This window comes from Bos indicus x Bos taurus, chromosome 23 (assembly GCF_003369695.1).
Source record: "Bos indicus x Bos taurus breed Angus x Brahman F1 hybrid chromosome 23, Bos_hybrid_MaternalHap_v2.0, whole genome shotgun sequence".
NCBI classification, from domain to species: domain Eukaryota; kingdom Metazoa; phylum Chordata; class Mammalia; order Artiodactyla; family Bovidae; genus Bos; species Bos indicus x Bos taurus.
Window position 1 is genome coordinate 33,797,487 of NC_040098.1, and position 15,603 is coordinate 33,813,089.

Sequence of the window (15,603 nt, forward strand, 5' to 3'; positions counted from 1 at the left end):
TGTGTGTGTGTGTGACCCTAACGAAGATTTAGAGAGCTTTACATCAGTCTATTAACAGGGAGCAGACAAGCTAGGAGAAGGCAGGTAACAGGATCCTTCATTTCTTGATTAATATACTTTTGTGTAGTTTAAATGTATTAACAAGAAAGCATTCCTGTATTTATTATGTAATTAAGAAAACAAACATTAGTATACATAGTATTGTAGACTCTAAATCCACCCTCTAACTCAGTTCTACTATTTTAAATATTTTTCCGGTTTTATTCAATATTTCTATTTTCTTGGGTATACATTTTTTATTTTGCTATGTGTTAAAATAATTTTAATGTCTGCAATACTCCATATTCTGAATGAACAAGAACTAACTCTTCTCTTGCTGAACATTATCTAATCTTATGAAGACTCTCATCCATTTTACTTTTTTCATATTTTTGGATTCTTTTCTTGGGATAGAATTCTTGAAGTTGGATTACTGACTTGAAGGATATGAACAGTTTGGCTTTTGGTAGCACCTCATCAATCTTCCAGCTAAGGAACAGACCCCTACAACATATGGACAATCTCTCATGTTATGTTTGCACTAGTTTGTTCCCCACGGAGCTCTCTAACGTTAATTCTGCACACATTACACACTTTCTTGCTTGCAAGTCTTATTATACTATTTCTCTTTTTAACATCCCTTCATTTTTCTGAAAAAGAGCAACAACAAATAACACTTAATACACATATGTATTCTAAAGCATGGAGAAGGCACCCCACTCCAGTATTCTTACCTGGAAAATCCCATGGATGGAGGAGCCTGGTAGGCTGCAGTCCACGGGGTCGCTAAGAGTCGGACATGACTGAGCAACTTCACTTTCAGGCATTGGAGAAGGAAATGACAACCCTAAAGCATGGAGAAGGCAACCCTCTCCAGCATTCTTGCCTGGGGAATCCCAGGGATGGCGGAGCCTGGTGGGCTGCCGTCTGTGGGGTCGCAGAGAGTTGGACACGACTGAAGCGACTCAGCAGCACCAGCAGCGGCAGCAGCAGCAGCATTCTAAAGCATTAACCTAATTGTAAGAAAGAAGATAAAACTCTGCCTATCTCTTACCCCCATATATAATTATTTTGGTAGCTGAAACTCAGAGTTAATTTACCCAGTATCATAGACCATATTGGAGAAGGCAATGGCACCCCACTCCAATACTCTTGCCTGGAAAATCCCATGGGCGGAGGAGCCTGGTAGGCTGCAGTCCATGGGGTCGCTAGGAGTCGGACACGACTGAGCGACTTCACTTTCACTTTTCACTTTCATGCATTGGAGAAGGAAATGGCAACCCATTCCAGTGTTCTTGCCTGGAGAATCCCAGGGACGGGGGAGCCTGGTGGGCTGCCGTCTCTGGGGTCGCACAGAGTTGGACATGACTGAAGCGACTTAGCAGCAGCAGCAGCATAGACCATATTGGGCTACCCTGGTGGCTCAGAGGTTAAAGCGTCTGTCTGCAATGAGGGAAACCTGGGTTCGATCCCTAGGTTGGGAAGATCCCCTGGAGAAGGAAATGGTAACCCACTCCAATATTCTTGCCTGGAGAATCCCATGGACGGAGGAGCCTGGTGGGCTACAGTCCACGGGGTCACAAAGAGTCGGACACGACTGACAGACTTCACTATAAACCATATAGATTTTAAGAATATTTTTTCCCCCGCGGACTCAATAAATCGATGTTAATCAGAAGGCAGAAAAATGTGCCTTGAATGGTTCAAGTTTTCCTGGCTTGGTCCTCATCCTGCATTGGTCCTCTTCACAGGGGAGTCGAGGTTAGCTTTGGAAACTGCAATGAGCCGCAGTCACCGATAGGTGGCGGAAGAGGAGCGCGTCCAAGCCCCGCGGCGCGCGAGACCGCTCTCTCCGGCCGGTTTCTGGATGCTGCCTGAGTCCTGCACGTCGCGGGCTCCGAGGCGGCTTCAGAGTACCTCAAGCTGTCACTCTTGCCAGAATCCTCTTCCTCTGGTGTTTGTGGGAAGAGAGGGGGTTCAGCCGTCCCTCGGCAGCTCGCCCTCGTCGTCCCCGGCTCCTCCGCTGGGCACCGGGCACCTGTCGCCCGGCCTCCACGCCACCGGCTGGCGGACTGAAGGTACGGCCTCTTCAGCCCAGCGCTGACTGAAGTCAGGGAACGGCGGAGCAGGAGGCAAAGTTGTGCGCGAAACATGGCGTCGCCCTGTATCGTGGGAACACACCTGAGGCATCAAATCCTTACAGGAAGGCCCCTGGGCGGTGAGGGAGGTGGGGTTCAGTTCAGTTCAGTTCAGTCGCTCAGTTGTGTCCGACTCTTTGAGACCCCGTGAATCCCAGCACACCAGGCCTCCCTGTCCATCACCAACTCCCGGAGTTCACTCAGACTCACGTCCATCGAGTCAGTGATGCCATCCAGCCATCTCATCCTCTGTCGTCCCCTTCTCCTCCTGCCCCCAATCCCTCCCAGCATCAGAGTCCTTCCAATGAGTCAACTCTTCGCATGAAGGGGCCCAAGTATTGGAGTTTCAGCTTTAGCATCATTCCCTCCAAAGAAATCCCAGGGCTGATCTCCTTCAGAATGGACTGGTTGGATCTCCTTGCAGTCCAAGGGACTCTCAACAGTCTTCTCCAACACCACAGTTCAAAAGCATCAATTCTTCGGCGCTCAGCTTTCTTCACAGTCCAACTCTCACATCCATACATGACCACTGGGAAAACCTTGATTAGACGGACCTTTGTTGGCAAAGTAATGTCTCTGCTTTTGAATATGCTATCTAGGTTGGTCATAACTTTCCCTCCAAGGAGTAAGCGTCTTTTACTTTCATGGCTGTAGTAACCATCTGCAGTGATTTTGGAGCCCCCCCAAATAAAGTCTGACACTGTTTCCACTGATTCCCCATCTGTTTGCCATGAAGTGATGGGACCACATGCCATGATCTTAGTTTCTGAACATTGAGCTTTAAGCCAACTTTTTCACTCTCCTTTTTCACTTTCATCAAGAGGCTTTTTAGTTCTTCTTCACTTTCTGCCATAAGGGTGGTGTCATCTGCATGTCTGAGGTTATTGATATTTCTCCTGGCAATCTTGATTCCAGCTTGTTCTTCTTCCAGCGTTTCTCATGATGTACCCTGAATATAAGTTAAATAAGCAGGGTGACAATATACAGCTTTGACGTATTCCTTTCCCAATTTGGAACCAGTCTGTTGTTCCATGTCCAGTTCTAACTGTTCCTTCCTGACCTGCATACAGGTTTCTCAAGAGGCAGATCAGGTGGTCTGGTATTCCTATCTGTTTCAGAATTTTCCACAGTTTATTGTGATCCACACAGTCACAGTCACACAGGCTGAAGCCTGGCTTGGAGAATTTTGAGCATTACTTCACGATGGTGTGATCACTGACCTAGAGCCAGACATCCTGGAATGTGAAGTCAAGTGGGCCTTAGAAAGCATCACTACAAACAAAGCTAGTGGAGGTGATGGAATTCCAGTTGAGCTCTTTCAAATCCTGAAAGATGATGCTGTGAAAGTGCTGCATTCAGTATGCCACCAAATTTGGAAAGCTCAGCAGTGGCCACAGGACTGGAAAAGGTCAGTTTTCATTCAAATCCCAAAGCAAGGCAATGCCAAAGAATGCTCAAACTACCGCACAATTGCACTCATCTCACATGCTAGTAAAGTAATGCTCAAAATTCTCCAAGCCAGGCTTCAGCAATATGTGAACCGTGAAATTCCTGATGTTCAAGCTGGTTTTAGAAAAGGCAGAGGCACCAGAGACCAAATTGCCAACATCCGCTGGATCATGGAAAAAGCAAGAGAGTTCCAGAAAAACATCTATTTCTGCTTTATTGACTATGCCAAAGCCTTTGACTGTGTGGATCACAATAAACTGTGGAAAATTCTGAAACAGATAGGAATACCAGACCACCTGACCTGCCTCTTGAGAAACCTGTATGCAGGTCAGGAAGGAACAGTTAGAACTGAACATGGAACAACAGACTGGTTCCAAATTGGGAAAGGAGTACGTCAAAACTGTATATTGTCACCCTGCTTATTTAACTTATATTCAGGGTACATCATGAGAAACGCTGGAAGAAGAACAAGCTGGAATCAAGATTGCCAGGAGAAATATCAATAACCTCAGACATGCAGATGACACCACCCTTATGGCAGAAAGTGAAGAAGAACTAAAAAGCCTCTTGATGAAAGTGAAAAAGGAGAGTGAAAAAGTTGGCTTAAAGCTCAATGTTCAGAAAACTAAGATCATGGCATGTGGTCCCATCACTTCATGGCAAATAGATGGGGAAACAGTGGAAACAGTGTCAGACTTTATTTGGGGGGCTCCAAAATCACTGCAGATGGTTACTACAGCCATGAAAGTAAAAGACGCTCACTCCTTGGAAGGAAAGTTATGACCAACCTAGATAGCATATTCAAAAGCAGAGACATTACTTTGCCAACAAAGGTCTGTCTAGTCAAGGCTATGGTTTTTCCAGTGGTCATGTATGGATGTGAGAGTTGGACTGTGAAGAAAGCTGAGCGCCGAAGAATTGATGCTTTTGAACTGTGGTGATGGAGAAGACTCTTGAGAGTCCCTTGGACTGCAAGGAGATCCAACCAGTCCATTCTGAAGGAGATTAGCCCTGGGATTTCTTTGGAGGGAATGATGCTGAAGCTGAAACTCCAGTACTTTGGCCACCTCATGCGAAGGGTTGACTCATTGGAAAAGACTCTGATGCTGGGAGGGATTGGGGGCAGAAGGAGAAGAGGACGACAGAGGATGAGATGGCTGGATGGCATCACTGACTCGATGGACGTGAATCTGAGTGAACTCCGGGAGTTGGTGATGGACAGGGAGGCCTGGCGTGCTGCGATTCATGGAGTCGCAAAGAGTTGGACACAACTGAGCTACTGAACTGAACTGAACTTAATAGCATGTGAGATGAGTGTAATTGTGTGGTAGTTTGAGCATTCTTTGGCATTACCTTTCTTTGGGATTGGAATGAAAACTGACCTTTTCCAGTCCTGTGGCCACTGCTGAGTTTTCCAAATTTGCTGGCATATTGAATGCAGCACTTTCACAGCATCATCTTTCAGGATTTGAAATAGCTCAACTGGAATTCCATCACCTCCACTAGATTTGTTTGTAGCGATGCTTTCTAAGGCCCACTTGACTTCACATTCCAGGATGTCTGGCTCTAGGTCAGTGATCGCACCATTGTGATTATCTTAGTCGTGAAGATCTTTTTTGTATAGTTCTTCTGTGTATTCTTGCCACCTCTTCTTAATATCTTCTGCTTGTGTTAGATCCATACCATTTCTGTCCTTTATCAAGCCCATCTTTGCATGAAATGTTCCCTTGGTGTCTTTAATTTTCTTGAAGAGATCTCTAGTCTTTCCCATTCTGTCGTTTTCCTCTTTCTTTGCATTGATCGCTGAGGAAGGCTTTCTTATCTCTCCTTGCTATTCTTTGGAACTCTGCATTCAGATGCTTATATCTTTCCTTTTCTCCTTTGCTTTTTGCTTCTGTTCTTTTCACAGCTATTTGTAAGGCCTCCCCAGACAGCCATTTTGCTTTTTTGCATTTCTTTTCCATGGGGATGGTCTTGATCCCTGTCTCCTGTACAATGTCATGAACCTCCGTCCATAGTTCATCAGGAACTCTGTCTATCAGATCTAGTCCCTTAAATCTATTTCTCACTTCCACATATAACCATAAGGAATTTGATTTGGGTCATACCTGAATGGTCTTGTGGTTTTCCCTACTTTCTTCAATTTAAGTCTGAATTTGGCAATAAGGAGTTCATGATCTGAGCCACAGTCAGCTCCTGGTCTTGTTTTTGCTGACTGTATAGAGCTTCTCCATCTTTGGCTGCAAAGAATATAATCAATCTGATTTTGGTGTTGACCATCTGGTGATGTCCATGTATAGAGTCTTCTCTTGTGTTGTTGGAAGAGGGTGTTTGCCATGACCAGTGCGTTCTCTTGGCAAAACTCTGTTAGCCTTTGCCCTTCTTCATTCCGTATTCCAAGGCCAAATTTGCCTGTTACTCCGGATGTTTCCTGACTTCCTACTTTTGCATTCCAGTCCCCTATAATGAAAAGGACATCTTTTTTGGGTGTTAGTTCTAAAAGGTCTTGTAGGTCTTCATAGAACCATTCAACGTCAGCTTCTTCCACGTTACTGGTTGGGGCATAGACTTGGATTACTGTGATATTGAATGGTTTGCCTTGGAAACGTACAGAGATCATTCTCTTGTTTTTGAGATTGCATCCAAGTACTGCATTTCAGACTCTTTTGTTGCCCATGATGGCTACTCCATTTCTTCTAAGGGATTCCTGCCCACAGTAGTAGATATAATCGTCATCTGAGTTAAATTCACCCATTCCAGTCCATTTTAGTTCGCTGATTCCTAGAATGTTGACGTTCACGCTTGCCGCCTCCTGTTTGACCACTTCCAATTTGCCTTGATTCATGGACCTAACATTCCAGGTTCCTATGCAACATTGCTCCTTACAGCATCAGACCTTGCTTCTATCACCAGTCACATCCACAACTGGGTATTGTTTTTGCTTTGGCTCTATCCTTTCATTCTTTCTGGAGTTATTTCTCCACTGATCTCCAGTAGCATATTGGGCACCTACCAACCTGGGGAGTTCCTCTTTCAGTATCCTATCATTTTGCCTTTTCATACTGTTCATGGGGTTCTCAAGGCAAGAACACTGAAGTGGTTTGCCATTCCCTTCTCCAGTGGACCACATTCAGTCAGACCTCTCCACCATGACCTGCCCATCTTGGGTGGCCCCACATGGCATGGCTTAGTTTCCTTGAGTTAGACAAGGCTGTGGTCCTGTGTGATTAGACTGACTAGTTTTCTGTGATTATGGTTTCAGTGTGTCTGCCCTCTGATGCCCTCTCGCAACACCTACCATCTTACTTGGGTTTCTCTTACCTTGGACGTGGGGTATCTCTTCACGGCTGCTCCAGCAAAGCACAACCGCTGCTCCTTACCTTGGACGAGGGGTATCTCCTCATGGCCGCCCCTCCTGACCTTGAACATGGAGTAGCTCCTCTCAGCCGCCGCCCCTGACCTCGGTTGTGGGGTAGCTCCTCTTGGCCCTCCTGCGCCCGCGCAGCCACTGCTCCTTGGACATGGAGAGGGGCGGAACAACACAATTCCAGGCTTCTGTTTAGGGAGGAGACGGGTTAAACCGCCTGCTTCTCCAGGCATACTTCACCCACCAGTGAGGGGACTCTTTTCCACCCGCAGAAACTGACCGGGGCTCAGGTCTCCTGTTCCCAGGTAGTGCGTTTCCTCTGGTCTGAAATTTTCTCTCAGTTATTCCTCAAGGGCATCCGAGGTGTAGTCGGCTTTCACCGCTGCGGGACCTGCAGACTGCTGGCTGAGCCGAGGGGCCCTGCGGCTCAGCCCTCAAGGCCCCCGGTGTCCAGGGCAGGGACTTAGCTGGTCCTCTTAGACCATGGTCCCCAACCCCTGGGCCATGGACCCATACAGGTCCCTGTCCTGTCAGGAACGGGGCTGCACAGCAGAAGGTTAGCGGTGGGCCAGGGAGGGAAGCTTCATTTGTATTTATAACTGCTCCCCATCGCCTCCAGGTGGGACCCTCTAGTTTCAAGAAAACAAGCTCCGGGCGCCCACTTATTCTGCGTTATGGTGAGTTATGTAATTATTTCATTATATATCACAATATAATAATAATAGAAATAATGTGCACGATAAGTGTAATGAGCTTAAATCATCCCCGGAACCATCAACCCCACCCCCACCCCGCCCCAGCCCTAGTCTGTGGAAGAATCATTTTCCATGAAACCAGTCCCTGGTGCCAAAAGGTTGGGGACCGCTGCTCTTAGAGATAGATTCTGCTCTGGGTAAACGTGTGGATAACAGTTGAATCAAACCCACAGTTTATTAAGGGTTGTTGTTTAATTGCTAAGTCTGTCTGACTGTTTTGCCACCCCTTGGACTGTAGCCCGCCTGGCTCCTCTGTTCATGGGATTTCCCAGGCAAGACTGCTGGAGTGGGTTGCCCATTCCTTCTCCCTGGGATCTTCCCAACCCAGAGATCAAACCTGTGTTTCCTGCCTTGCAGGTGGATTCTTTACCACTGAGCCGCCAGGGAAGCCCTGTTCATCAAGGGACAAATGTTTAGTTTTGGAAAAGTGGTCTCAAGTTATAAGAAGGAAGGCATAGTGTCCTAACTTGCCAACCGCAGAGTTCAGACTTTGCTTTATTGGTTAATACAGAGTTTCTTCTTGTCCTTTGATATCGTCATCCGCCCATTCCTGTCCAGCCCTGCTTTTCAAATTGCCCATCTTTGGGCCAAGCGGCACAAGAAAGAACTTTGTGTCTGAGCCATTTCCTCCTTAATGGGCACACCCAACAGTAGATTCTTTTAACTTTGCAATCTCATCTTGTAAGTATTAGATTCTTAGTGTCCTCCTCAGCCTCAGTATTTGGGAGGATGTTTTAATCTTCTGTTTACAAAATTAAACACCAAGATGGGAGGATTGTACTGCTTTGTGTCATCACAACTATCACACAACTGAAACACTGTCCTGCTGAAAGGGCCTCCTGTGTTACTGATAATCTGATAAAGAATGATGGATCTGCCCAATAATCCAGCTAAAAGAAGAAGGAAGGGAACCTTTCCCTTCAGAGGCATGGACCTAAACAAGCTGGACCTGTGAAGCCCTTGTATCCATTAAAACATCATTTACAGGGAATTCTCTGGAGGTCCAGTGGTTAGGACTCTGTGCTTCCACTGCAGGGGGTTTGATCCCTGGTCAGGGAGCTAAGAGCCCTGTGCAGGGGTTAAAAAAAAAAGGGGGACCAAATTAGCATTTCCGGAGCTGGTCATTTGAGTAGCTATAATTGACTGAGGCGAATGGAAACTATGCAGCAGTTAAAAACTTTCATTTATCACTTTTGCATGAAAAAATTCTAGGACCAGGGTTAATTTGCCTTCATGAAAAAATAGGTCAAGCAAAATTCTTATAAAGCCAGGAAATGAAGCAATGGTTCCAGATCCTCAGGCTAATATTTCCCTGAGAAAAAAATTAAAATATCAATGGCTTCACGGGCCAGGAGCAAACATTTTGTTGCCCTCTGGGTGCATACATTCATGCTCAGTCGTGTCTGACTCTTTGCAACACTATGGACTGTAGCCTGCCAGGCTCCTCTGTCCAAAGGTATTCTCCAGGCAAGAATACTGGAGGGGATTGTCTACGCTCTGGGTAGACAAATATTATTAAGTACAAAGTTCGACTAGACATTTGGGACACGGTGACCACAGCATTTATTGCAACACTGGGTCCCACCTACCCTGACCCTACCCAGCTGAAGTGCCCAGGAACTCAGCTGCAACTCTGTGGAACTTACAGTGAATTCTGAAAATGACACATGTCCAATAATAATTATCATTAATATTAGGGTATTACTGTATGCTTTTTATAAACTATTTGTGAAGCCAGAGAGTTTATTATTCAATATCATCACCGAGGAAACATGGCACTTGGGTTCCTGCCCCAAAAGAGGACCATTTGGAGCTTGAATCCCATCTGGAATTTACTTTTCTCATCCAGAGGACAAAATACCACAACTCATTCTCATCTCCCATCACTGACTAGGAGAGAAAGAGACGAATGGGAGACAGAGTGCTCTGATTAAGAAGTGCTGCAAAATTGGGCAAAAAAGGGAAGAAATCCTTCTCAGATAAAATTCAGCCTAGGCTGATAGTTTGCAAAGTTGATTAGAGAAAGCAAAAACTCTTTAGGAATATCATTGCAAAATACTCTGACCTTACAATGCAATGCTAAAACAAAGAATTTTCTTTGACGAGTGACTAGATAGTTTTAAAAATTAGCTGAATCTAGCCCCCAGTAGAATAACTTCAGACACAGAGGAGGTAGGAACTGGAAAGCCAGAAAACAGTGAAAGCCCAAACAGTTCAATCTTATCATCACACTTAAGAGTTTTCATCAATTTCATCAATTGGAAATGAAGGAGCGATTCATATCAGAAATTTGCAATGTCATTTGCAGTTTGTTGTATGCAATGTTGCTGTAGAGAAACCTATACTCGGCTGGCATCCCAGAGTATGCTGGTTCTTAGAAGTGCATGATCTGAAGAACGTGTGACTCCTGTGAGGGATCAGCCTCACCATCGAGACTAGGTTCTGGGTCTCAGCTTGGGTGGGTCAGATGAGGGGACAGCAGATCCTGTTTCCTTCTGGGGTGCCTCCTGCCTGTTTACTCAGGATGCCTCTCTTCCAGGCCCGTTCTAGCTTCCGTTGAGCTTTTTCTTTCTCTACATGTGCCAAGACTCCAACCATCCTCATCGCTTACCTATTAGGTATGTCCAGCCTACACCTCTCTGCACCCACCTCTCTCTGCTCTGAACCCCCATCACACCACACAATTGAGCACCCACTGGATGGCCAATCGTTTTATGTGGCTAGTCTGTTTTTTTTGTTTTAAATTTATTTAGCTTTCTCAGGTCTTAGCTGCAGCATGCAGGAGCCTTATTGAATCATGTGGGATTTCTCGTTGCTGCCCATGGGCTCTGTAGTTGTCACAGGGGCTCTGGGGCACGCAGGCTTCAGTAGTTGCAGTGCTCTGTCTTCATTGCTCTGCAGCATATGGGATCTCAGTTCCCTGACAAAGTATCAAACCCACATCCCCTGCATTGTAAGGTGAATTCTTAACCACTGGACCACCAAGGAAGTCCCTATGTGGTTAGTCTTGTCTCCCTGTTTGTGTCCATAAGCTGTAGAGGTCACAGTCTTTATATTTCTGTGTTCACACTTCCTAACACAGTAATGTTTTCTATGAATACTTAATATTAACAATAGTTAACATTTATGAAACTCTACTAGATGTCAGGCACTCTGCTAAGCATACAATATACATTGCTTTTTCTTTGAGGTATACTATCAATAACTTACTGTTAGTTCAGCATTCAGAAAATGAAGATCATGGCATCCAGTCCCATCACTTCATGGGAAATAGATGGGGAAACAGTGGAAACAGTGTCAGACTTTATTTTTCGGGGCTCCAAAATCACTACAGATGGTGACTGCAGCCATGAAATTAAAAGACGCTTACTCCTTGGAAGGAAAGTTATGACCAACCTAGATAGCATATTCAAAAGCAGAGACATTGCTTTGCCAACAAAGGTTCATCTAGTCAAGGCTATGGTTTTTCCTGTGGTCATGTATGGATGTGAGAGTTGGACTGTGAAGAAAGCTGAGCGCCGAAGAATTGATGCTTTTGAACTGTGGTGTTGGAGAAGACTCTTGAGAGTCCCTTGGACTGCAAGGAGATCCAACCAGTCCATTCTGAAGGAGATCAGCCCTGGGATTTCTTTGGAAGGGCTGATGCTAAAGCTGAAACTCCAGTACTTTGGCAGTACAACATGTGAACAGTTGACTCATTGGAAAAGACTCTGATGCTGGGAGGGATTGGGGGCAGGAGGAGAAGGGGACGACAGAGGATGAGATGGCTGGATGGCATCACTGACTCAATGGACATGAGTCTGGGTGAACTCCGGGAGTTGGTGATGGACAGGGAGGCCTGGCGTGCTGCGATTCATGGGGTTGCAAAGAGTCGGACATGACTGAGCGACTGATCTGATCTCTGATCAATAACTTACAATATTATATTAGGTTCAGATGTACAACATAGCAATTTAAATACATTGTTTCTTTCAAGATATGAGGAAGGTTCTATTATCCCTATTTTACCAACTTGGAAACCAAGGCTCAAAGAGCTAGAGAACTAACTTGCCTAAGGTCACACCATCCGTTTGATCCAGAAACTTGAACAGGAATGTTCCCGTGTATGAAGCCCTGGTCCTAACCCCCCAGGTGTTGCTTCTCTGGTAGATGGATGACAGGCCGGTGGCATCGCTCAGTGGCTGAGTGTTTCTCCTGTGCCCTCTGCCTGGGCATGCCTCAGGGGTTAAGGGAGGTGGCTCAGATGATCTCACCTGGCCGCAGGACCTTTGCAAGGATTGGAGACAAATACGTAAGGTTCTCCCTGGGTGCCTGTTAAACAGGTCCTTTGCAATGCTAATGGATTTTCTGGAGACAGTGAGCAGCTCTTGGGGGCAGAATGGCCCGTGATGCCTGATTATGTATTCCTAGCACACAAGCCTCCTTTTAGGAGGTATGGGACAGATGATTAAACAACTCTTCTCTCTCCCTCCCCACCCCAATCTGCTGCCTTCTGTCCACCGAGGACACTTGCTTTATTTTTTTAAATAACTGTCTGGATTTAAGGATACATGCGAATATTTTCTTTTCCCAGCTGCAGCACGAAGTGCCTGGATGTTTCAGATTCTTGGGTCTCTCAGAGATGGTTCGCGTCAACAATAATGTCCTCTTAGGATATGGCTGGTTAGAAATATGATCCAGATTAGTGCCTTCCAAATTACAAATGTAAGATAACAATAACACTGAAATATTAAATTATCATCATGAAGGGCTAACATTTATCCAGGGCTTTCTCTTGGCATTCAATCAATATGCTAAGTTTTTAATAAGCTTTGTCTCATTTAATCACCAAAACCACCACCAGATACATATTTATTAATTGTGTGACCTGGAGTAAGTTCTTAAGCTCCCTGAGCTTCAGTGCCTTGGTCTGCCAAATGGAGATAACAATAGTACCTGCCTTGTAAGTTTGTAATGATAACCAAATTAAATAATCCACATAAAGATTAGTGCCACCACAAAAAAAAAAAAAAAAAAAAAAACAAAGAAAAGCTCAGTGTGTGCTCGTCTCCATTTTACAGATCAGGAATCGAGCCCCTGCAGAATCTTGCCTAAGCCACATAACTGAGATCTAAACCTCAAAGTGAAATCCATTAACCAGTCTGACATACTGCCTTGCTTAGTTAATTGCTGGTTTAATTTTAATTTTAATTATTTAAACTGTGTCTTTTGTCCTTTCACTGTACTGTGTCTGGTTGGGTAGAGAACAGGGCTACAAAGATGAAGGTCAGTGGATACATCCCCCACGGTAATCCTGCAACCCATAATAGAACGATGAGGGGGCTGAGGGGCTGTGGATGAATCCATGCATATCCATCATCACTATTAGAATAAAGCCAAGCTCTACTGTTAGTAGCTCCAGTTAGGGTGACCCTGTGCCCTAGTTCTCCCAAGCCAGTCTTAATTTATTACAGTCTTCCTGGTGTAATTATTAAGAGTGCCCTCTTCCTTCTAAAAGGTCCGTGTTTAGACAATCAATCATGTGTTCACTTCATCCACAGTCATATCATCTTTAGCAAATAAAGGGGAGCATGTTCCTCAGGGGAAGGCTATTGGTCTGAAATGTGAGCTACAGTGCTGGCCGCCTGCCCATGTACCTGTCAAGCTACCTGCATTTCCACTGCTACTTTCCGTGTGGTCTTGACATTTTCTCAGCCTCTATGAGGGTACCGTTAAAATCTCAGAGCCCCTGTTTGTCCCATGTGTCCTCCAGGAGCCCTAGTGTGTGCCCCCCATGCCTGTCTGGTTTTCCAACTTGGTGCCCTTTACTCTAGACTTGTCTTTACATCCCCTGCCATGTCTCATCCTGGAGGGAGCTGCTCTCTGCTTGCTGTTATGCTCGAAGTATGAAAACTGATCGTAAGTGTGGTAGATGGTGTTGCTTTTGTCTTTGTATTACCCATTTCTTGTTCTCTTGGTAAGATCAAGTTTACTGAAGTTTACTGAACCACCCTTTCCTACTCTGAGTGGGGCTGAACCCTCTTCCCTACCCCAGCCATCGGCACATGGCTAAGGCTTATCCATCAGAGTTACAGCAATTGGTTTTCAGGGATTACGTGACTCACTTTAAGACAATAAGGAGCAGTCCTGAAATTTGGGCTGGGGTGACAGGGGTTGCTAAGAGAGTAGGAGGGAGCTACTGAGGCCATCTGAGAATGAAGCCAACACAGAGGAAAGCAAAGCTGACAAATAGAAAAAAAGAGTTCTAAGGACATTATTTTGGCATCTGGCTCATCTGTGCTTACAGTCTACCCTGATTGTTGTTGTTTAGTCCCTGAATCGTGTCTGGCTCTTTTGAGACCTTCCAGGCTCCTCTGTCCATGGGTTTTCTCAGGCAAGAATACCAGAGTGGGTTGTCATTTCCTTCTCCAGGGGATCTTCTCGACCCAGGGATCAAACCCACATCCCCTGCATTGGCAAGTGGATTCTTTGTCCCTGAGCCACTAGGAAAGCCCTTCAAAGCTTGGTTTAATTGGCTCTGTAATCAGGATAGATTCCTGAGTCAATTAAACCCTACTTTATGTTTATGTCATTTCAAGTCAGATTTCTGTCACTTGCAACCCCAAAAGTCCTGGTAAACGCAACAGGGAAATGTGTTCTCTCTCTCAAAAGGTTTACATTTCAATCACAGACAGGCTTTCACCCAAAGAGGTGAATTTGTGCAATAGGGATTTTAGTCTTCAGTGCCAAGCTGAGGGGGCCAGAATATTTTGAAGTGAGGTTAGTAAGAAGAGACAGCCCAGTTCTGCCACACCAGGGACTGTCTCATCTGCCCAGCATTGAGACTGGCCCAAAGGAGTACCTTGGTTGGCTTCAAGGACACAGCCAGCCCTGTGTGATCTCTTAGCCTAAGATCACTTCTCATTGAAATCCACTCACAGTGCCTGTCCTCCTAACCAGCAGTAGCCACCCCCACAACAGGCATCAGGAGTATTACTTTGTGAGAATCAGCTAAGGTGGCAGCTTGTCCTAGAAATGTCACCTCTTATCCTGCCTCCAGTTGCTGGCCTCCCCATGTTTAGCTTCCAGACAGGCAGCTGGACTTGGCAGGAAGAGTCTATTTTTCTGAAAGTTAAAACTGCTCTCCCAGCTGGCGAGGGAAGGGGGCCAGCAAAGAAGATCAGGTCACATACCAGACCAACCTCCTTTTCTTTCTTTCTTTTTTTTTAAGGAGTGGTGTGGCTGTCCTCCTTGTTTGCTTTGAAAGAAGATAATTTTATGAAGGCAGAGAGACTGGGCTCCCCAGCAGCCTCTCTCAGTGGGTGGGACCCACTGAAGAATGCAGGAGTGAGAAACAAAACCAAACCTCAGAGGCTGGAAAGAATGCATTTCCCATGGACACCAGTTACATCCATTAATGGCTCACAAGTGAGTTCAGATTCATTTTTTGATCCATGGGATTGTTTTAAATTGAGCTCCAGAAACAGGCCCTGAGAGCCGGATTCATGTGTAAGTGATTTATTAAGGAGATGTTCCCAGGGAAGCCAGGAAGCTGGGGATGACAGACAGAGAGAGGAAGAACCCAAGAAAAGGACCATCTCTGGCCAAGTCCCCTTCTCAGCCTGACCCCCCAGGGGAGCTCTGGGGGTGAATTACGCCTCAGGGTGTGTCGCCACTCCAAGGCAAGGTGGCTGGGCTTTCAGACTCCCTCACCAGCAGTTGACACTTCCTGTTTATGGAACACCGTGGAGGAAGGGAGAACTCCCAGGCCCTTCTGGCTCTTTACACTTATGACCATTTAAGAGCAAAAGCACACAGAAGCCTTGGGTGGTGTGGATAACACACAGATATGGTAAAAGGATGCCACGTATCTGAC